This window comes from Canis lupus, chromosome 22 (genome assembly GCF_003254725.2).
Source record: "Canis lupus dingo isolate Sandy chromosome 22, ASM325472v2, whole genome shotgun sequence".
Taxonomy (NCBI): Eukaryota; Metazoa; Chordata; class Mammalia; order Carnivora; family Canidae; genus Canis; species Canis lupus.
This window is the reverse complement of record NC_064264.1, coordinates 2,584,060-2,608,105: the sequence shown is the minus strand read 5'-3', so window position 1 is coordinate 2,608,105 and position 24,046 is coordinate 2,584,060. Positions and strand designations below refer to the sequence as shown.

At 34.7% G+C, this 24,046-nt stretch overlaps 1 protein-coding gene across 3 annotated transcripts in view; it reads left to right on the top strand.

The window, feature by feature from the left end:
• Positions 1 to 24,046, top strand: part of FNDC3A (fibronectin type III domain containing 3A) — a 175,523-nt gene that overhangs the window by 1,479 nt on the left and 149,998 nt on the right. The window lies entirely within an intron of this gene.

Below are 24,046 nucleotides of genomic sequence, written 5' to 3'. Positions count from 1 at the left end.
CTCTGGACACCTTTGTGTCTGAGCATCTTCTAACCCAAGGATCGTTAAGCTGATAAGGTATTTTTTTTTTCTTCTTCCTTTTTTTTCCGCAGTATGATCCCTCCTACGTTGTTGTCCAGTATGGACTTTGAAAACCGAGCCGCCTCATTATTAAGCTTAACTGCGGGCTGTTTTTTTTTTTTTTTTTTAGTTCTGGAAACCAAAGTTGCAGGGTTTTTTTTCTTTTTTTTCTGTATCCTAAGAATGAAAAGAAAGAAAAAAAAATGACTGAAGTTGAACTGTTACTCCACTATTTTCCCCGCCGTGCCGTTTCCAGCACCAGCGGGAACTAAACATATGCCCTACTCAGGAGTTAGAGCCATATGTCAGGCAGCAACTAATTGGGATTTGTGGCCCTGATCTCGGTGTTTGGATAAATATTTAGTTTTTTTGTGCATTTGCTAAATCTGTAATTCTTGCCGTCGTGTCAGTTTTGTTTGAATCACCTATAAATATTCCAGAGGAATGACTCCTCTGCCTTTTTGGTATTTTCTTGGTTGAGTTGATTTCATCTCAGGTCATGAGATAAAGTGCCTGTTGAGGCAGAGGGTGGGCTTAACAGAAAACAATGATAAAAAGGATTTTTAGCACTTTTTTTTTTTTTTTTTAAATAACCTGGAACCTAAAATTTGCTTTCAGCTCTCTGGCCGACTGATAATGCTTGCCATCACTAAATAACACTAGTTAGTGGGGAAAAAAGAATGATTTAACAGGGAGAAAAAAAAAACACCTCACTAAGATTTTTGTAAATAATGTCATATTCAAAAGTTTTTAGCGTTGTTCTGGTAAATTTTACTGTTTTTTTTTTTTTTTCTTCAGAGATCGTCTCTCAGTTTTCTTATGTAGAATGACAGAGAAATTTTTTTATCCTTAGCTGGGTGCCTTTAGCCACCTGTATGCTTCTGAGTTAACTCCCTTTTCCCCTTTGTCTCTCCTTTTGAATTCTCAAAACCATTGAGTGTTTAGGGAAGATAGACTTCTAGTTAACCCTGGCCTTAGTCAGATGTAATTATAAGGGCAGTTTGCTTCTTCCAAATTACTGATATACATTTGAAAAAAACCGATGCTAGGATTATCTTTTGGTGCCATCTGTGTCATCACTTCCCCTCATCATGTGAGTAATTGACAGCTGATTCATTTTACCATGCGTTTAATAATTACTTTTTAATTGTAAAATTTCTACAGTATAATATTAAGCATATTTTATTCATAATTAAGAAAACTGTCTCTCTCTTCTCTGACCAGCCAGGCATAGGTAAGGACTGAGAGACTATAAAACCCAGGACTAAAAGAAGGAATATATGATTAATATCCTCATCATCCTCTGTAGCTTAACTTAGGTAAAGAGCGCTTACTTTATAATACGCCGTATTGTTAGTATAAACTCATGGGTAATAAAATGCTTGTTTTAAAACATTTCTTTTTTATGTGCGTACATGCAAGTCTTGTGCACCTTATATTTTGCCTATATTTTTATAACAACAGTTTGGTCAAGTAATAAAAATTTTTTTATATTCTTGGTGCATTTTTGTATGGTGGTATACTTGAGAGTGATATAAGGGTATGCACTTGGTTTCCAATTTTATTAGCCAGATAATCAAAAGATAAATGATTGGTGTTTTTTTTTTCCTTAACAATTTCTAGCACACCTCAAATAAATTTAGAGTATTGAAAATCTAAAGATTTAGGGTACAGTGCATGTCTATCCCACTGAATCTTTTAGGGCTTCAGTTATCACACTGCAAAAAAAAAAAAAAAAAAAATCCTTAATGGATATCAATGTCAAGAGCTGCCTGTTGAAAGGAAATTAATGGCCGATAGTGTTGAAAGGCAGATTTTTTTAAACATGTATTGTAAGCTTTTATAACTTTCTTACTATTTTGATATCATTTTATTTCAGAATATTTTTCAGTGGTCTCTTAATTTCTTGATCCTTATTTTTCTATCCTTCCATATTATAGTTTTGTTTGTGTTTCACATACACTTTCTAAGTTTGCAGTACAGCTTATGGTCTTCCATCAAGTTATTTTGTGGGTATCTTCCTTTGATATTTCCAATCACTTATCACCCATTTTCCAGTCTTCAGATTATTTTTTTCTCCAAGATAGAGAGGTACACTTGGGAGATGACATGTGCTCAAAGGATGATGAGCCACTATTGAAGTGGGGATATTAAAGCAGTGTGGTATCTTTACTTCCTTCAAGTTGTTTAGAAAATAGTTGTAGATACTAGACTAACAGGAAATCATTAGTGAAAATATAAGATGTTATTATTAAATTGGATGGCCAGGACTTAATTTGAAAGAAAGTGAGTCCACTGAGGGATCATGGAAGGCATTTGGAAGAAATCAGACTTGAAGCCTGGGAAGGACTTAGCACAAGGACAGACACTCCGAAAAAGGTTGACATCCAGAGCTGGAAGTAGGGGGGCACGAACCAGTCTGAGAGCATCCAAGGATAAGTAGTAAGAGCAAGAAAGAAAGAAGTTTGCCTGCAGATTTTGACAAGCCCCAGGGCATGGTAAAAAAGAATATGCAGGGCTGGAGAAGATAATTTGGCTGGATCATTATGAATTCATCACTCAAAGAACTGTAGGTCTGCCTTGACGTATTAATAGCTTAAGCTTTGTGTGTAAGAGATAGCTGTATATGTCTTATATGTAGTTATTACAGCTTAGATCAGGAATTGGCAAACTTTTTCTATAGAGTGCCAGATAGTCAATATTTTAGGCTCTGCATTTAGAGCCTACTTGTAGTCTCTATTGAGTATTCTTTTTTGTTTATTTCTTAAAGTAATTTTTTGTAAATACAAGAATCATTCTTAACTCAAGGCCAAACAAAAACAAGCTGGCTGTGGATTGGATTTAGCTAGTGGACCCAGTTTGCTGACTCTTGGCTAGGTAATTGCCCCTACAGTACATAAAGTGGGATACCTTATATCATTTGTCTACATGGTTGTTTGGTGTGTTTTGTTATGACTGTCATTTATATTTGTTCCCTATGTTACAGTAAAAATAAAGAAAATACGCAGAAATAACTATTATTGTAATTGTTATTTTGTAGCTGAACTTCTAGCAACAGCCTAGACTTGGTCTCAGAACTAGGAAGTGAAAGAAGAAAAACCTTTTAGCTAGGCCTTAGAGCAGTGAAAATAGCTACATCATAGCTTGATTTAAAATTTGTATTAGGTTAAGTAGATCAACAGCCTCTTCTGGTTTTACATATTTTAAACTGCAACTGGCATTTTAAAAACTTTTAGCTAGGGTACCACGGTGGCTTATACATGATAATAGGGACCTGGTGGTAGGAAACCTTGTCTTTAAAAGTAGTTTAGGATGAGTTAGTGAAGGGATAAGCAATTAGATACCTCTGCAAGAGTCATTGTGTTACAGAATAGTCTAATAATTGATATTTACACTGGAGATTAAGGCAAAGAAGACCTAGAAATGTCTTTTAAAATAAGATTATTTAAAGATAAGTTATGGCGATTACCTTTTAAGCATAAGTTATTTTGAAAATTCATTTATTATTTTGAAAATTCAATTCATTTGAAGTTTCTAAATTTATAGATTTGTTATTTCTCAGGCAATCGTTTTATTCACATTGTGTTTCATGTCCCATTACCAGGTGAATAGTACCACTCAGGTTATGGTTGCATGAGTCAGCTGGCTAGGGTTACTCTGTCATCAGGAGTAATGACATCATTTTGTGTCTTCAGGAGAGCAAGAATAAGGCATAGAACATTTTTTGATTTGCAGACATTAGTAAATATGTTCTCTATATATGAAGGATAGTGTTAGGTGCTGAAAAAAGTAAAGATAAATAAGATGGAGAGCTGCCTGGGTAAAGTCAGTGTGTTTTCTTTCATTCCCTCTTAAGAACATTAAAACCAAACAAAACTTCAAAACTTGATTTTTGTAATTTATTTATGTTTGCATTTTTCATACTTTGTAAATGTATATACTGTCTTATATTGTAAGGCATTACAAACCTTTTGAACTAAATTTTAGTCTCCATGAATTGCTACCTAATAAAAATTTGGCTTTTTAAATTTTGCTTGAAAGAGAAATTAACAACTCATTTTTTAATTCACTTCTCTTTTGCCAGTGCTTAAAACAGCTAGATTATTCCAGCTGTTTTGTTTTTTAGGAAATTAAGTACCATGGATCTTAGTTCCAACTTCACCCTTATTAGCCATATGATCTCAGATTAGTTTTTTTCCATCTTAAATTCCCAGTCCTTAAAATTGAGAATAATACTTATCCTGTTTTCACCACAGAAGTATTATGACCACCCAATGAGATGTTGTTGGAGACCATGAAAACAAAGTACCAAATAAGTGCTTATATTAATATTATTATATTGGAAGCAGTGCAGCTCTTTTTTTGTAAGAAATCGTCAATTCAAGTTTTATCCTCCAAAGTTCTGCAAATATGCTTCCAATAAACATTTAGTTTACTCAAAAGTTTTAACTGCTTTTTTGGCAAACAATGCATATAAAAGCTTTCTTTCTATTCTTAATCTTTCAGTGCAGTCTGTATCCAGTGCCTCTGTTCCTTTTTGCAAGGGGATACTGATCTTATATCCCAACTTCAGCTAGTCTTTTCCAGAATGGAATAAAAATATGCAAAAGTGAATTCCTTGTGGTTTTCTTTTTCTTTCTTTTTTTTTTCAAGTGGAAGACTATTCCTGTATGTATAGTAATAAGATCCACTTGTTGAATTTTCATTGGTGTTTAGGCCCTGTACTTGGTAATTTTTTAAATCCTATGCAGACATGCCCAATATGTGTTAGTATTTTTATTTTGCAGATGAAACTATTACTTCTGATTGACTTTCATATCTTTCTTCCTCCTCACTTCTTGTGATCTCTTATGTGCTAGTTGTTAGAAATAAAAAGTAAATTTGATGTGTACTTCTAAATAAACCTTGATATAAAAGTTACTTAAGTTTAATAAATTAGATTGTTAATCAGTCTCTCTCACAAATATCTGCTTGGTATTTTCTGTTTCCCTTCTTCAGAATCCACATTTCAATATATATTTGAACAGAATAATTAAGACAATTTAAGTGATTTCATTATTCATTTCCCAGTGAGAGGAAAAAAAAAATCTTCCTACTTTGGGGGTTCTAAACAGGTGTTCAAGTGCATTTTATAAAGCACAGTTAAGACTTTTTAAAATAATTATATGCTTTCTTTTGCAGAAATAAATGTTATGTACAACAACTACTTTTGAGATCTAGCTTGAAGGAGTAGTCATTTACATCAATCAGTTTTTAAGATTTGCTTAAATTTTTAAAATGAAAAAATTTATACTTTGTGATTTCATTATGTTTACATTTTCTAGATTATTTTGGTCTACTTAAGACAAGCATTCTCAATTTGTAGTTTTGTCCTTAAGACTTTTTTCTATGTAATATTTTCATTTGCAATATATACTTTTTGCTTACATTTTATTAATGTTTTTTTGTTCTATAAGTGTTGGGACCAGCTATTTCTGATACTTCAGATCAGTAGGTGCTTATTCCTCAGAAGCGACTGTATGCTAGCAATTGTATTTTTTTAAAGATTTATTTACTTGGGGTGGAGGAGTGCAGAGGGAAAGGGAGAAAGAAACCAAGTGGACTCGACTTCACACAAAGTCCAACATGGGGGTTCTTCTCAAGATCCTGAGATCATGACCTGAATCAAAGCTAAGAGTCAGATGCTTAACTGACTGTACCCACCCAGGCACCCCTGCAATTGTATGTTTTTAATCTATTACTTGAACCTTGCTAAAATTGGTCTACTGTATGTGGTAGAGTAGCCTTTAAGAAAATATAGGGGCAGTTTCCCTCTAGTCCACTTTCAGGCTGCTTCCAGGCTAATATTTTTTAAAATACGAGTTTTATTCAAATCATTACTCAATTTTAGATATTAAAATCACCACAATTCCTGCTGCTTCAGTTATAATGTCTTTGGTCTCTATTTCAAAGTCTAGGTCTGTTGATAACCTATGATTTTATCTATTCCCAACTTTGTAGTAGAAAGAGGATATGGTTTACACGAGGCAGATAGGTTTATTCATTGGCTTTCCCCTTTATTGGCTGTACATAAATATGAACATGTTACTCTACCTCTGTGGGCCTTAGTTTTTTCACTTTAAACAGAGGATAATAATAGGATCTATCTTTTAGAATTGGCTGTTGCAATGATTAAAGAGAGCCCATTTAACATGGCAAGTAAACTGCTTGCTATAGGATATTTATATCTAGAACTTTGACAGATATGTCTAATCACAGTCACCTAAATAACATATTCTTTTTTTAACCATTCACCATTTATTCTTCTATCATTTAATTCTTTAAATGTCCTAGATGCTTAAAATATGAATGTCATACTCCCTTCCCTGTAGTAATTCACAAACTAGGATGAGAGGTAAAGACATGTAAACAAATGCATACTTAAAAATAATTGGGTAAATAAAATACCTCTTGCCTTTTTTTTCACTTGTGTGAATCCTTCCTGTCATTTAGTATTGAACTGCAATGTTTCTGTAACACCCTCAGTGTCATGATTGTATACATATTATACCATAGCATATATATTTCTTGTCCATCTCAACTATTAGATTATGAACTTCTTGAGTTCGAACAGTACTGCTGGAGTTGGCAAATTTTTTTTTTCTATAAAGGAGCAGATAGTAAATATTTAAGTTGTATGGCTGTATGGACTGTTGCAACTGCTTAACTTGTTGTAGGAGCGAAAAACAGCCATAGATAAGTTATAAACATTGCGTATGACTGTGTTCCAATAAAACTTTATTATAAGAACAGGCAGGGGGCCAGATTTGGCTTAGTTTGCTTATTCCAGCCATGTATACCTGATGCCTGGCAAATATATAGCACTCAATAAATAATAAATTAATATATAGTAAATACTTTCTGTGTTCTGAGTGTTGTTCCAAACAACTGTACGTGTATCAGTTTACTTAATCTATAAAACAACCGTCTGAGGTAGATAATGTTGTCACCATTTTAAAAATGAGGAAACTGAACCAGAAAGAAGTTAAATAACATGCTTAAGATCATACAACTAGTTAATGAAGGATTTGGGATTTGAACCTGGGCACCTGACTCCAAAGCCTGGGCTTTTAACCTACCTGATGTGTTGAATCTCAGGAGTATAATATTGATTCAGTATTAGGAAACATATTGACATAATTAACTGTAGTTATAGATGAAAGGATAAAACTATGTGATTATCTCTGGTGCTAAAAATACAATTTTCTAAAATTCAGTTGTCCCTTATAACTGTTAACGAGTAACCTAGTAAAGGGTCTCTATCAGAAGCCTATATCAAATGTCATAGTGAAATATTAGAAGCACTTTTGTAAAAAGATAGGAATATAACATTTGCCCTAAAGTCTCAGCCAATGCATTAAGAAGCAAGAAAAATAATTAACCTCTAAATAAGGGGTGTATGGGCGATAAGAGGTGAGATATATCACTGTTAGTATTTGTAGTTGATATGATTGCCTACTTAGAAAATATAAGATAGTCAACACAAAATGATTTGAGTCAAAAAGACATTTCAGTAAGCCAACTGGCTATAACTTAGAATATTCATTAGCTTTCTTCTACACTAGCAGTAGCCAACTATGAAAAATGATTATTAAAAAGGTAGAAGCCAAAATTATAAAATACTTAAGAACCTTTCAAAATATGCAACAACTACATAAAGAAAACTTTAAGAAGATCTGAATGGATGGAGAGCATACTATATTGCTGAATGTGACAACTTAATACCATAAAAATGGCAGTTCGCACCAAATGAGTCAATAGTCAGTGTAATCCTAATTAGATTATAGTAGGATTTTAAAATGAAATTTGACAAACTGATGGTTCAAGTTTTGAGATGGTGAAATGCTTAAGAATGGCCAAGTAAATTTCAAAAAGAAGCATAATTACTGTGAACATACCTATCAAAGATCCAAACATACTATAAAATTACAGTTATTAAAAAACTGAGAATTTGGAATAGGAATGAGCATGTTGATCATGGAAACAATATAGAATTCAGGAGGAACTCCATGAATAGAGAATTTCTTATGTGCAAAACTAGTAATGGAAGAGTTAGTCTGTAAATGATATGGGACAGTTGGCTATCCAATTAGTTACCCACTTCATGGCACTATCAAAACTAAAATCTAGATGGACTAAATATAAGTAAATAAAATGGCAAAAGATTTAGAAGTGAATTTAAAAAAAAAAAATTTTGGAGTAGAGAAGACCTTTCAAGTGAAACATCAAACTTAGACACCATTAAAAAAGGCAAGCAACTGAATTATCAAATAACATATTTGACATGTAATAGACAAAGTTAATATTCAAATTATACAAGGTGTGCTCTCAAATCAGTGTGGAAAAATCCAACCTGGTAGAAAATAAAGAATGTAAGTAGGAAATTCATGAAATTTAAAATATAGATAGTCTATAAAGTTTTGAAGAGTTATTCAGCCACACCAGTATTCTGAGAAATTCAAATGAAAACATCAATGAGATAGGATATTTTAAGAAACTTTTGTAATAAAATTAACAAAATCTGGACAACCGTAATATTAAGTAAAATTAAAATTAAATGTATAAAAGTATACATTTATAAAGTATTGAACAAAGTATAAGTAGCCTCATTTTTTTTTTTTTAAGATTTTACTTATTTATTCATGAGAGACAGGGACAGAGTCATAGGCAGAGGGAGAAGCAGGCTTCCTGCAGGGAACCTGATCCAGGACTGGATCCTAGGACCCCAGGATTATGACCTGAGTGGAAAGTAGACACTCAACCACTAAGCCACTCAGGCACCCCTAGCCTCATTGTTTTGAGGAAAAAAGTTCAGCAATATCTATCAACATTAAAACTGCATACTTCTGAATGGAAGTTTTAATTCTGTATATCTAGAATACAGAAATACTATCATAGGTTCATATTGAATATTACATGCTTATTTCTTGCAGAGGGGGAAACGTGTGAAGAAAAAAGGAAGCAATTTCATTGTTCAGCATTAGAATAGTTAAGTTACGGGATGCCCTTGCAGTAGAATATTAGGCTACCATGAAAAAGAATGAAATAGGTATAAATGTACTTCTTTAACTATAGAAATGATCCCTGTATCTTAATGCACTTCTTTAAGAAAATAATTATTTCACATGAAAAAGAACGACACTGACCAGTACATGTCATTTCATTTACATAACAACCAAAAGCCTTAGAAAATCTTATATATACATAGGTAAGTGCCAAGAACATGTCTGAGAGGGTATCTTCCACAGTGGGTAGCTGTAGAAATTGGATTTGAGGACAGGAAGAAGAATTAAAAATGATGACTCTACATATATTCTTAAGTATGAAACATACAACTTTTGTGATAGAACAAAAATAATAAAATATAAGAGGGTCTGGATTTGGCAATTATGATTAGTCCTTATTAGAGCCATACCTTCTTGTCGGAGAGTCTTGATTTATGTCTCTTTTTCTGTGTAATTTTTAATAACACCTCTCTTCACTCATAAGCTTCCCATTGGTGTCTAAAGTCATTGGTACGTTTAAAAATAGCACTTTCAATATAGAATTGCGTCAGGAACTCTATTACTGTAGGTTAAAGAAGCAAGAATTGTAGACTAGAGATTCTCAACCTTTATAACTGTACCTGAGAAACAAGGTAATTTTAGTATACTTTCTGAAGTTCTATTATAAAAGCAGTTTTTTCAAATGTAAAATTATGATACTGAATATAGTTTTCATTTGTCTAGATATTTTTATTCTTCCCCCCTTTCAATATTAGAACTTCATATTTTAAGAAAGTTGGTTGTAAATCCTAGGATTGATGTCATTAGCTTGAGCTAAATGTAGTTTAAAAACAAGGAAGCTTTTTAAGAAATAGGATGAAGGGATATGAGCATGTTTAGAAGCAATAATATTTAACTCAGGCTTAATAGATTTATGCATAAAGAATCTGGTTATCTCAGAAAGGGCAATGTTAAAACACTGTGTTCTACAGACAAATCTTATGGGAAATGCAGAAATCTTTCTTGTGTCTTATGATAAAATTCTCTATTTAGAAGGAAACATGTTAAATATGGTGAAGTTATAGTAAGACACTAGCTTTTGCAGGGGAATGCAAACCCTTCTGTTGTGAACCTAGATGCCAGGTGTTAACTTTGGTCAGAAAATGTTTAGAAACTACAGGTTTAGTCTTCAAAGTCATTCTGAGAGATGTTACCAAAATTTTGAAATTCTAAAAAAGCAAAGTGGATATAATATATAAGCTAGCACATTTTAAAAGGGCAATAAAATATTTGTAGATGAAAATAGAATTGTCATAGATGTAATTACTTTGGGCTCTAAAGGTAACCCAAGTGCTCTGAAAACATTCGCTAGAAATGTAAAATGGGATTTAAGACAATAACACTTAGAAAAAAAATTGTTGGTCTTAATTATATGTACACTCTCTGTCCTTAAATGGATTGGAATCGATTTCTTGGAAGCAACTCCTGCTCTCAGTTCCCATAGTTTCCTGACTAAATGTATCTTTTTGATGTCTTTTTCATCAAAAGTGCCTTTGAAGTCTTTTTAAATCAGATTTTCATGTTAATATTAAGGTATGATTTCATAGTAGAGGGACAGGGGCTATATCTCCTCACAGCCTGATTAAATTAAGTTATATGTCATTTTCTGGCAATGGAGAATAATGGTAGTGACTCTTAACCCCTCCTTTTTTTTTAAACCTCTGTTCATTTATGTGGGGTAAAAACCTGAGAGGCCCACCCATCCTATCCATTCTGCTTCTTTCATCTTTCCAGTGGACAAGAAATTGGAGAATTAGATAAGTAAGTTTGTTGCTAATGATCTGTAAAAATTGTCACTTACCTTATAAGGAAAAATACTTTGTATATGAAATATATATTTACATTTTTAGGTTAAACCATATGAAATAATGTTATTTTGATATTTTTTTCTTAAAAATGATAACTTCAACCTATTACATTATAGGATTATGCCCTACAAACACTGCCCTATGCATAAAATAGGTTATTGCACTTAACATGAAAAGTATGTTGTAAGTTACCTAAATACATAATTCATAACTAGTAGGTCACTGTTAAAATGTTACCATATAAGTCAAATTGAAAGGTTTATAAACACACCTACTTAAGCAACAAGGTTAAAGTAATAAGCCAAAAATATCGTTAATGTGTATGCATCATTGTACACTATTGGGTTAATCAACCTTCTTCAAAAACTAAATTGGACATGGGAATGGTAAAGCTAAACATGCAGTAATTTATAAATAACAGCTGTTGGATTTGAGAACCATGACAGGTTAAAGACACCACAAAAACCAAGGCAATTGAAGAGAGCACTGATGATAGGTAAATAGATAATGAAGTATCCTTCCTGCAAATTGTCAGAATCTTAACTATATTGCATAGCAGTTCAACGTCTTAGTAGAATCCTGACTTAGAGGCCCAAGTAATCTTTCAAAACATACTAATTTTACTGTACACATTTTATTAACAAATATTATTAACAAATAAGAGCTCAACTCACTCTGTAAGTTGCTAGTAAGTTAGTCTTACACAGATATAAAAGCTAAAGAATTGTGTGTCATTTGCCCAAAACATCCGTAAAAAGAACATTGATTTTTCTTTTAGTTCAGGACATATCAAGAACACACTGCCATTAGTGAACCCTGGACCATACTTTTGATATATCATGCTTTTAAAGCATGATCATTTGGTTCTTATGTGTAATAAATTCATTCACCTTTCTACTGTCCATTGTGTACATTAAAAATTAAGAGTAGTGTGGGGTGCCTGGGTGGCTTAGTTGGTTGAGGGTCCAACTCTTTGATTTTGGCTCAGGTCATGACCTGAGGGTTGTGAGATGGAGCCCCATATCAGCCTCTGCTGGGCATAGAGCCTGTTTGGAATTCTCTCTCTCCCTGTCCTTCCTTTGAGTGCACACACACACTCTCAAAAAAAGAAAAAGTAAAAAAAAAAAAAAAAAAAAAAAATAAGAGTAGCAAGTTTGGTTCTCTGTCAAAAGTGAAAGGTACTGAATTTACTCTTCTGCCTGAAACAACTTAAAAAACTAGGAAAAAAAAAACTATGAAAGATGTTAGATATCAGGCAATATAAGAGTGAGAACAAGGCAAGCCCTATCGTTGGCCCTGATTACTGTATGAAGAAAGTTTTCAGGGCATAGCAGAGGGAATCCCAAGTAGGTAACAGCTGACTCTGAGCTGGTGGAGTTTGCAGTCCCAGGAGGCTAACAATGCAGGACCGAGTATCAGGAGAAAAAGAACTTCAAAGATCTGAAGAGGGGGCACCTGAATGGCTCAGTGGTTGATCATCTGCCTTCGGCTAGGGTCGTGACCCTGGGATCAAGTTCCATATCGGGCTCCCTGCAGGAACCCTGCTTCTCCCTCTGCCTGTGTCTCTGCTTCTCTGTCTCTCATGAATAAATAAATAAAACCTAAAAAAAAAAAAAATCTGGAGAGGGTCTCCCTTGATCATTTAGCAGAGTATTGGTAAATGCATATATGTAAGGAAACTACTCTGGGCTAAAAAAGAGACCCCCTAAAAGGATTCTATAAAACAGTATTCAGGCTCACACGGGGCCAGAAATAGTGCTGCTTTCCACCAGCCAGAGTAGAAAGCCTCATAATTCACAGGGTATTTGGTAGAGCACTCTGAAGGATTTTGGCTCAGTAGTGGGGAAAAAATTAACCCTAGACTAAATGTATTTCTGTTCCTGTCTAGTACAAGAACACAGTTCTGTTGTTACCTAAGGCAGAATCTAAGTCACTTAACCATATGTCAGAACAAAATTCAAAAATACTTATAGGAATACAAATATATACAGTAGCCAACAAGGTAAAATATAAAATGTCTGGCATTCAGTCAAAACTACTAAGCCTGTGAAGAAGCAAGTAATACAGGAGAAAAATCATTGGCTTAAAACTGACCCTAAAATGATATCGATGGTGGATTAGTGGTCAAGAACATTAAAACAGTTATGACTGTATTTGTTATACTAGAAGAGGTAGAGGTAAAACTGAACATGTTGAATGGAGGGGGATCTTCTAGATTAAAATTACAGTGTCAGAAGACACTTGGGATGAGATTAATGGCATGTTATATATTGCCAAAGAAAGGTGGGGACATAGCAATAGAAATTAATCCAGAATGAGGGGTGCCTGAGAGGCTCAGTTGGTTAAGTATCAGACTGTTGATCTCAGCTCATGTCTTGATCTCAGAGTTGTGAGTTCAAGCCCTTTGTTGGGCCCCATGCTGGGTATGGAGCATACATTAAAAAAAAGAAGAAGAAGAAGAAATCCAAAAAGAAACACAGAGAAAAGAGAATTGTTTAAAAGATGAACAGGGAAAAAAAATTGAATAAATAAGGGCCAAAATTTTTCTAAATTTGATGAAAGCCATTAAACCAAGAAACACCATGTAAGAAAATGAACAAAATGGCATCAAGGAACATGATAAATCACTTAAAACAAGGGACAAAGAGAAAAAAAAAGCTTAAAAGCAGCCAAAGACATTCAAATTGGCAGAGAAGTCAAACTCTCCCTCTTTGCAGATAACATGATATTGTATGTATATAGAAAACCCAAAAGACTCCACCCCAAGATTGCTAGAACTCATACAGCAATTCAGCAATGTGGTAGGATACAAAATCAATGCCCAGAAATCAGTGGCATTTGTATACACTAACAATGAGACTGAAGAAAGAGAAATTAAGGTGTCAGTCCCATTTATAATTGCATCGAAAACCATACAATACCTAGGAATAAATCTAACCAAAGAGGTAAAAGATCTATATTGTAAAAACTATAGAACACTTATGAAAGAAATCGAGGAAGACATGGAAAAACATTCTATGCTCATGGACTGGAAGAATAAATATTGTGAAAGTGTCTATGTTATCCAGAGCAATTTACACGTTCAGTGCAATCCCTATCAAAATACGATGGACTAATACTTACCTGGCAGGGGAGATACCATGATCACAAAATACGATGGACTTTCTTCACAGAGTTGGAATAAATAATCTTAAGACTTGTATGGAATCAGAAAAGACCCTGAATAGCCAAAGTAATGTTGAAAGAGAAAAACCAAAGCTGGGGGCAATACAATGCTTGACTTCAAGCTGAAGCTGTATTACAAAGCTGTGATCATCAAGACAGTGTGGTACTGGCAGAAAAACAGACACATAGATCAATGGAACAGAGTAGAGAATCCAGAAGTGGACCTTCAACTCTATGGTCAACTCATCTTCAACAAATCAGGAAAGAATATCCACTGGAAAAAAGACAGTCTTTTCAATAAATGATGTTGGGAAAATTGGATAGCCATATGCAGAAGGATGAAACTAGACCATTCTCTTACACCCTACACAAATATAAACTCAAAATGGATGAAAGACCTAAATGTGAGACAGGAATTTATCAAAATCCTAGAGGAGAGCATAGGCAGCAACCTCTTGAACTTGGCCACAGCAATTTCTTGCAAGACACGTCTATGAAGGCAAGGGAAACAAAAGCAAAAATGAACTATTGGGACTTTATCAAGTTAAAAAGCTTCTGCATAGCAAAGGAAACCATCGACGAAACTAAAAGAACCTACAGAATGGGAGAAGATATTTGCAAATGACATATCAGCTAAAGGGCTAGGACCCAAGATCTATAAAGAACTTACCAAACTTAACACCCAAGAAACAATCCAGTCATGAAATGGGCAGAAGACATGAACAGATATTTCTCCAAAGAAAACATATGCATAGCAAACAAGAACATGAAAAAATGCTCCACATCACCTGCCATCAGGAAAATACAAATCAAAACCACAATGAGATATGACTTTATACCGGTGAGAATGGCTAAAATTAACAAGAGAGGGAACAAATGTTGGTGAGGATGTAGAGAAAGGGGAACCCTCTTACACTGTTGGTGGGAATGCAAGCTGGCACAGCCACTCTGGAAAACTGTGGAGGTTCCTCAAGAAGTTAAAAATAGAGCTACCCTATGACTCAGCAATTGCACTGCTTGGGATTTACCCCAAAGATAAGATGTAGTGAAAGACCAAGACACCTGCACTCCAATGTTTATAGTAGCAATGTCCACAACAGCCAAACTGTGGAAAGAACTACAATGTCCTTCGACAGATGGATGGTTAAAGATGTGGTCTATATATACAATGGAATGTCACTCAGCCATCAGAAAGGAAGGAATACCCACCATTTGCTTCGATGTGGATGGGACTGGAGGGTATTCTGAGTGAAGTAAAGTCAGTCAGGGAAAGACAAGCATCATGGTTTCACTCATATGTGGAATATAAGAAGTAGTGAAAGAGACCAAAAGGGAAAGGAGGGAAACTAAGTGGGGAAAAATTAGGGAGACAAACCATGAAAGACTCCTAACTCTGGGAAACAGGGTTGCAGAAGGGGAGGAGGTTAGGGGATGGGGTGACTGGGTAATGGGCACCAAAGAGGGCACTTGATGGGATGAGCAATGGGTATTATACTGTATGTTGGCAAATTGAATTTAAATTTTTTTTAAAGTCCAATAAAAACTTCACTAAGCTAAAATTAAAATGTGTTGCTTCTGAAGGGTCTTGGGGAGAATCTCTTTCATTGCTGTTTTCAGCTTTTAGAGGCTACCTGCTTTTCTTGGCTTTTGGCCCCCTCCCCTTTCTTTTCCATCTTACAACCTAGCAAGAGTGGGTCTAGTCCTCATGCCATCATCATGTGGTTTCGTTCTTCTGCCTTCTTTCACTTAACAAGGACTCTTGTGGTTACTTTGGGTTTACCTGGGTAATGCAGGATAATCTCTTTATGTTATGGTTAACTGATTAGCAGCTTAATTCCATGTGTAATCTAACATAGCCACACATTTCAAGAGATGAGGATGTGAACATCATGGGGAAGAGAAGCACTCTTCTGTCTAAAAAGAGTATTTAAAGATATTCACAATATTCTATCATTTGGAAAAATACAAAATAATAAAACTTCATATGCAGTATGACCAAAAAAAAAAAAAAAAAAAGTCAGCCAAAGAAAAACAGAACAAAGTTAAGGGTAATAGATTTCTCATCAGAAGCAATGTAAGTTAGAAGATAGTGGAGCAATATCTTTAAAACACTAAAAAAAAAAAAAAAAAAAAAAAAAAAAATTAATCACCTGGAACTCTTTGCCAAGCAAACACATCTTTCAAAAGCAGGCAAAATAAAGACTTTTGAAATGTGTAAAAGATGAAAGAATTATTTTCAGTCCTATACTGAAAGACATGTTAAATGGAGTCATTTAATCAGAAGGAAAATTAAATCGTAAGGATACCTGGACCTACAGAAAGGAATGAAGAGCACTGGAACTGGTAACTAATGGGTAAATAGATACGATTTTTTAAAAATTTAGGTATCTTTAAAGAACAAATGACTGTGAAATGTAAAAATGATCAGGTTTGTAAGGTTTAAAACATGTAAAAGTGAAATAGATGATAACAATAGTACAGAACTCAGAAGGGGAGAAGTTGCAGGTATGTTGTCACAAAGTTCTGATACTTATACCTGAATTAGTATAATGTTACTTGAAATTAATGTTTGGTAAGTTAAAGATGCATATTATAAGCCCTAAAGGAACAACTAAAGTGGCAAAGAATAATAGACTGTAAGCCTACAAGGGAGATAACATAACAATAATTGAAATAAAGCAGGTAAGGAAAAGGAAATAACAAAAGAAAAATAAACAAATAAGATGGTACATTTAAACCCAACCATATCAATAATCCTATTACATATGAATGGCCTAAATACTATAATTAAAAGGCAGAGATCATTGGATTAAATTTTCTTTAAAAAAAAACAAGACCCAGGGGCATCTGGGCAGCTCAGTTGGTTAAGTTTCTGCCTTCCTCTTGGGTCGTGATCCCAGGATGAACCCTGTATCAGGCTTCTTGCTCAGCAGGGCATCTGCTTCTCCCTGCCCCTCTGACCTCTGCTGGTGCTCTTTCTCTCTTACTCTCTCAGATAAATCAATAAGAAATCTTTAAAAAACAAATCAAGATCCAAATATATTTACAGGCAACCTACTTTATTTTACTTTATAAGATTTTTACTTACTTGAGAGAGAGAGCACACAAGGAGATGGAGAGGAGGAGGGAGAAGCAGACTCCTCTCTGAGCAAAGAGCCCAGTGTGGGACTCTATCTAGGACCCTGGGATCATGACCTGAGCCGAAGGTAGACGCTTAACTGACTGAGACACTCAGGTGCCCCAGGAAACCTACTTTAAATATAAAAATACATATAAGTTAAAAGTAAAATGATGCAAAAGATATGCCATGTTAACACTATCTGAAAGAAAGCTGGAGTTATTAGATCAGAAGTTAGATTTCAGAGCAAAGACTATTATTACAAGGGGTAAAGAGGGTCATTTCATAATAATGAGGGGATTAAACCATCAAGAGGGCATAATACTAAATTTTTATGCACCTAACAGAAGAGCTTTAAATTATGTGATGGAACTGCAAAGGAAAATGTACAAGTGTGAAATTTTAGTGGAGATTCTAGTACCCCTTAATAATGGACAGAACAGGGGATCCCTGGGTGGCTCAGCAGTTTAGCGCCTGCCTTCAGCCCAGGGCATGATCCTGGGGTCCCAGGATTGAGTCCTGCATCGGGCTCCTGCATGAAGCCTGCTTCTCCCTCTGCCTGTGTCTCTGCATCTCTCTCTTTCTCTCTCTCTCTCTCATGAATAAATAAATAAAACCTTTAAAAAAATAATGGACAGAACAAGTAGAATATAAAACTTAAAATTATACAATTTCATGAAGAAAACATAGTATAAAATCTTTGTAATCTTGGATTAGGGAAAACTCTCTTAGGTACAACACCAAAAGCACTATCCATAAGTCAAAAAATTAAGATGGACTTCATAGTTAAAACTCGTGTTTTTTGAAAGATGTTGTTGAGAGAATCCAAAGAACAAGCCACAGACTAGGAGAAAATCTTCAAATTACTTAACCCAACGAGACTGGTGTCTAAAATCCATAAAGCACTATTAAAACAATAATAAAGCCTAGTAACTAAATGGGCAAAAGTATTAAAGAGCTACTTAACCAAAAAGCTATACAGATGGCAAATAAGCACTTGTTGAACATCATTATTCATAGGGAAATTCAAAGGCAGGATTACAAATAGGAAAATTTGGAGGGTGATGGATAGGTTCATTATCTTGATTGTAGTAATGGTTTCATGGGTGTATTCATGTGTCAATATTTATCAAGTTGTATACTTTAAACATGCCATTTGATAAATGTCTATTATACTTTAATAAAGTTATTTTAAAAATCTAGTTGGCACATTGTATATGCTTAATGCATGTTTGTTTAATACATTTAACCATTACTCTGCCATTTCCCAAGAACATTTGGGGAAATTTCCTTTTTTTTTTTTTTTTTGTTTTGTTTAACCTATAGAAAATAGCAATTTCAATCTGAGAAGAAAATTGATTTGGCTTGTAATATAATGATTTGACTGAAATACCCAAAGACAATTTCAAAGTCCTTATTTAAACTTCCTTACTTTAGGGATGCCTGGGTGGCTCAGAGGTTGAGCGTCTGCCTTTGGCTCAGGTTTTGATCTTGATGTCTTGGGATCAAGTCCTGCATGAGGCTCCCCACAGGGAGCCTGCTTCTCCCGCTACCTGTGTCTCTGCCTCTCTCTGTGTGTCTCTCATGAATAAATAAATAACATATTTAAAAAAAATAAAAATAAATTTGCTTACGTTACAAGTATTTTCTTTTTAAGAAAATTATTTTAATCTATTTCTAGTTTGAGAATATGAATGTATTTACATCTGAGATGGGACCTTCAAGAATGAAGTATACCTTAATATTACCAGCTTGATATCTTCATTATCAGTTAATACTTATATAAAAATTAGTGAGGCACCTGGCTGGCTCAGTCAGGAGCATACTCTTGATCTCTGGATCATTTTTTTGAGCACCATATTGGGTGTAGAGATTGATTACTTAAATAAAAATTTTAAAAATATTAGTAAAAATTAGGTTAATCTGGGAACTTACTATAAATGTGAATTTTGGGGTCTAATTCCACACTTCTCGAATCAGAAACTAGATTTGAGGCCCTGTTTAATAAGCCCTGCTGCTGATTCTGATACATGCCCAAATTTGAAAATCAGGGTCTTAAAGTTTGGAGTGGGATTAGCAGTGCAATTTTAGATACTTAGATACTGGTAGTGGTAGAATTTGTTTCAAGATACCTCACAAAATGGTATTCTTAAGATTTGTGCATTTCATCATATTGTAAATTTTGCCTTCAAATAGCTAAATATATTGAGTAGTACTTACTGAAACATGCTTGTTGTGTTTTGGGGTGAAATATACCAGTATCTACAACTTTGAGATGCATTTTTTTAAAAAAGATGGATAGAGTAATGCATGTAATAAAGAAAAATGTTAATTTTGGAACCTGCATGGCAAGTACATGCATGATGTTCACAGTTTAATTATTTCAGCTTCCATATAGCTTTGGAAATTTTCATAATAAAATATAAAATCCTCAGATTATTTCTTTTAAAATTTTTGTGCAAGACAATGAAAGATGCCCAGATGTGCTCTTAGACAAAATAATGGTGGGCGATAATGGAATTTCAGTAGCTTAATGGTAATTATAAGTAGATATAGAAGACATTGTCTCAATGCATTGTTAATATACTTATCTTAGAAATGGGCTATTTGAGATTTTTCTAGTCATTAAAATTGAGTATTAAAAATGTGATCTTACTATAATGTTCTCTAAATTACCTTCATCGATTGACCTTTCTTTTTTTTTTTTTTTTTTTCAAATTTTGAGGGGACACAAAAATGCAGTCTATTGCATCCTATTATGAGGCTGTTTCAGCTACTATTGCTGCATAATCAGTTTCCTTCAAACACAGCCACTTAAGACAAACATGCTAATATATTCATGGATTCTATGGATCAGTAATACAGAAAGGGTACAGCAAGAATGGCTTATTTATGTTTCATGATGCCTGGGGCCTCAAGATTTGAAAGCTGCAGGTGTTGCCAGTGTACTGATGACAGGGGACAGAGATCACATGAAAGTGTATTCACTCAAATGGCTAATCCCTAAATAGAAAACTAGCACTGTCCAGTAGAGCACCTATGTGTGGCTGTTCCAAATGGCTCTACTTTCTTGCAGTGTGGCTGCCTGAGGGTAGTTTAGTTTCTAACATAGTGGCTCAGGGCTCCAACTATGGGGGGTTTTAGCAAACAGGTGGGAACATTTGTCTTGTGAATCAAGTCTGATTCAGCTTTGGAAGTCACATAGAGTTACCTTCACAGTATTCTGTTACTTATAACAAGTCACAAAACCACACAGAGACAAGAGAAGTGGAAATAGTTTGCCTTGCTTGATAAATAAGCAGTCAGTTCTAGAAGAGCATTGGGATGGGCGATCATACGACTGGAGCCAGACAGATGCCCCTGCTTTTGTACTTTTAATAACCTAAGAAATGAAAAAGTGGACATTGAAGAGAGAATAAGAAGCCTGAATTAATTATAGGTCTTCTGAATCATCAAGAATTTGTTTTTCTATTTGATATTAGTCATTTAAAATCATTGATAGCTCTTTGTTTACTCTCCCTTCTCCCTCTTATTTTATGAGTGTATATTCCTTTTGTAATTAAAAAAAAACACAAATGTCCTTTATGTCTTAATGAAAGTTTACATTAAGATATGGAAATATAGGTGAACCAAAGTTCTACATTTTTTAACAACCTATTTTTAAGAGTCATTTTTCTGGAGTACAGTTTAATATCAGTGTAATTGAAGGAATTCGAGGAAAAATACAAAATAATATCTCATTGTTAAATAAAATCTGTGTAACATTTGTTAAGTTTCTGATAAGAAATGATAGGTTGATTTCACAGAGTGATTCCCATGACTTTCATCTCAGGAAATTTCACTGCAGGTGATATAAAGTGTTTTTGTGTTTTTTTTTTAATCTAATATAGTCAAGTTTAGAAAATTTAAAAATCCAAAAGTTAAAAAAATAGAGGCCTAACTTGGAAAAATACATGTTAAGAATATCAGTTTGTAAGATAAATTATTATCACAAAGTTGAAGTGCAAACAAAATTTATTGAAATTTCTTAAAGGGTCTTTTAGATGGTCGATAAGCCAAATATAACTGTAGTTGCCTAGGGCTTTTCAAGCTGACTGTTTTTAAATTGAAATTTTGATGAAAGTGGTTTAACCATACCCACATTACAAAATAATTGAGGAAATAGAGAAAAAATTACCATAATTACATCATTTTAAACAGTTGCTACTATAATATTTTAACTTAATGTTTTTTTATATGTAAACTTTCTAGTACTCCTAAATTCTAGATTTTAAGTATGATACTAAAACTCTTTGAAATAAATAATAGTCTTGTGATCTTAGATATGGCTTTAGAATCCTATAATTTTCATTGATTTAGACAAATCAAAAGACCAGAAAAATACATTGGATTTTTATTTTAAATGTACATAGTTATCCTGTGGCTCCCTCAATTACACTATGGCTAATAATCTGAGTATGATCCTGCTGTGCATTTTCCCATATACTTTTTTTTTTTAAGATTTTTTTTAATTATTCATGAGAGACACAGGCAGAGGGAGAAGCAGGCTTCATTCAGGGAGCTGCGGGACCACATCCTGAGCCGAAGGCAGATGCTCCACCGCTGAGCACCCCACGCGTCCCTCCCATACACTTTTTAAACAACTAGAGCTGAAGTTTCAAGCCCTAATTACTCATTATTATGTCTAGGCTATTGTCATAACAGCAACATCCTTAGGATAAAACAAAATTAAGCAGAATGGATGGATATGAATGAGGAGTTTGAGTAAGAAAACCTGACAATATTTGAGTAAAGACACTAAAACACATTGAGAATTATGGCAGTGACTGAGGAAGAAAGTACAGTGTGATCGTGTTTGGAAGTGGGTCCTTGGGAGTTGCTGAGGTTTTTGAGGCCATGTGGGTGGAGCCCCCATTATGGTTAGTGCACTTAGAAGAAGAGGAGGAGACCAGAGCTTTCTCTCTCTTGGCCATGTGGAGATACAGCAAGAAGGTAGCCATCTGCTGACCAGGAAGAGGGCCCTCAAGAACCTGTCCATGCTGGCACCCAGGTCTTGGACTTCTCAGCCTCCAGTACTGTGAGAAATAAAATGTAAGTTGTTTGTTCTAGCAGTTCAGTTGATCAATAAGCAGGATGCTGCTGTAACAAATTTCTAAAAATGTGGAAGTAGCTTTGGATCTGGGCAATGGGTAAAGACTGGGTAAGTTTTGAAGTGTATGCTGGAAAAAACCGAGATTACTTTTAAGGAATTGCTAATGGCAGCTGGTGAGATCTCAGAAAGAAAAGAGAATGGAAGAGAAAACCTCCATCTTCTTAGAAAACACATAATCATGAACAGAATATTGGTAGAAATATGGATGGTAAAGGCTTTTCTAATGAGGTCTCAGATGGGAATGAGGAACATTATTATTGGACAATGGAAAAAAGGTGATCCTTATTATAAAAGAGCAAAGAATTTGGCTGAGTTGTGTTCATGTTTTATGGAAGGTAGAACTTGTAAGTGATAAAAGTGGATATTTAGCTGAGGGTATTTCTAAAGCAAAGTGTTGAAGGAGTAGCTTGGCTCCTTCTCACTGCTTACAACAAAATGTGAGAGGAGAGAAATGAAGTAGGATTTGTTAAACAAAAGGGAATCAGAACTTAAAGATTTGGAAAATGATCAGTCTTCCACACTGCAAAAAATGAGAAAGCATGCTCTGAAGAGAATACCAAAAGTGTGTTTGACTAGCCAGCCATTCAATAAAGGTTTTAGTTGGGGGTGGTGTGAACCATATATCTAACCAGCATCTCAGCAGAAGCCAGAAAGAGAGATGGAATTATACCAGCAAAGCAATCCTTTAGCTGGGACTAAAGGAAACAGAAAATGGAAGTGAATGAAGGCAGGCTGTGAACATCCGTTGTCCTTCAGGAAAAGGGAAGAAAGACCCCAAAGGTGACTCCTGTCATCAGGGCGGCTACTCCCAACACAGGTCCAGTGTATACAGGCCTTAGGGTCAGGGCTGCCCCCCCATCAATTTCAAAGGGTGGGACCTCTATTCAGTAGAGCCAAATGGGTGGGGGCTTTACCAAGCCACAGGAATGTCTGTGGGCATAATGCCACCACCCTATTGGGTCTGGAGGGTAGAGCAAGAAACCAGAATTTGTTCTTGAACCTTAAGAAATTCACCTTGCTAGGTTTTGGACTTGCTTGATATAGGTTACCTTTTCTTTTTTCTTTCTTCTTTTTGGAATGGAATATACTGTGCCTGTCTCACTATTGTATTTTGGATGCGTGTAACTTACCTGGTTTCCACAGTTTCACAGCTGGGGAGAAATTTGCTTCAGGATGAATTGTACTTGAGTTCACCCAAACCTTATTTAGACGAGATATTTTAAAGTTTATGCTGAAACAAGTTAAGATTTTTTAACTGTTGGGTTGGAATGAATGTGTTTTGCATGCAAGAAAGATATGAATTTTCTTGAACCGGGGGTAGAATGTATGGATTCAGTTTGTATCCTTCCAAAGTTCATGTTGAAGTCCTATCCCCCTAAATACGGTGGCAGAAGAGATGGAAGCTTTGGGGGGTAATTAGGCTTAGATGATGTCATGAGGGTAGAACCGACATGATGAGATTAGTGCCCTTGTAATTTAAGAAGAGTAAGAGAGATCAAAACTCCCCCCCCCCCAAAAAAAAAAAAAAAAAAAACAAACAACAAAAAAAAACTCCCTGTCTTCTGGCCATGAGAAAATAGAGCCAAGGAGGCAGGCCCTTAGCACCCAGATCTCAGACTTCCCAGCTTCCAGAACTGTGAGAAATAAATGTCTGTTGGCT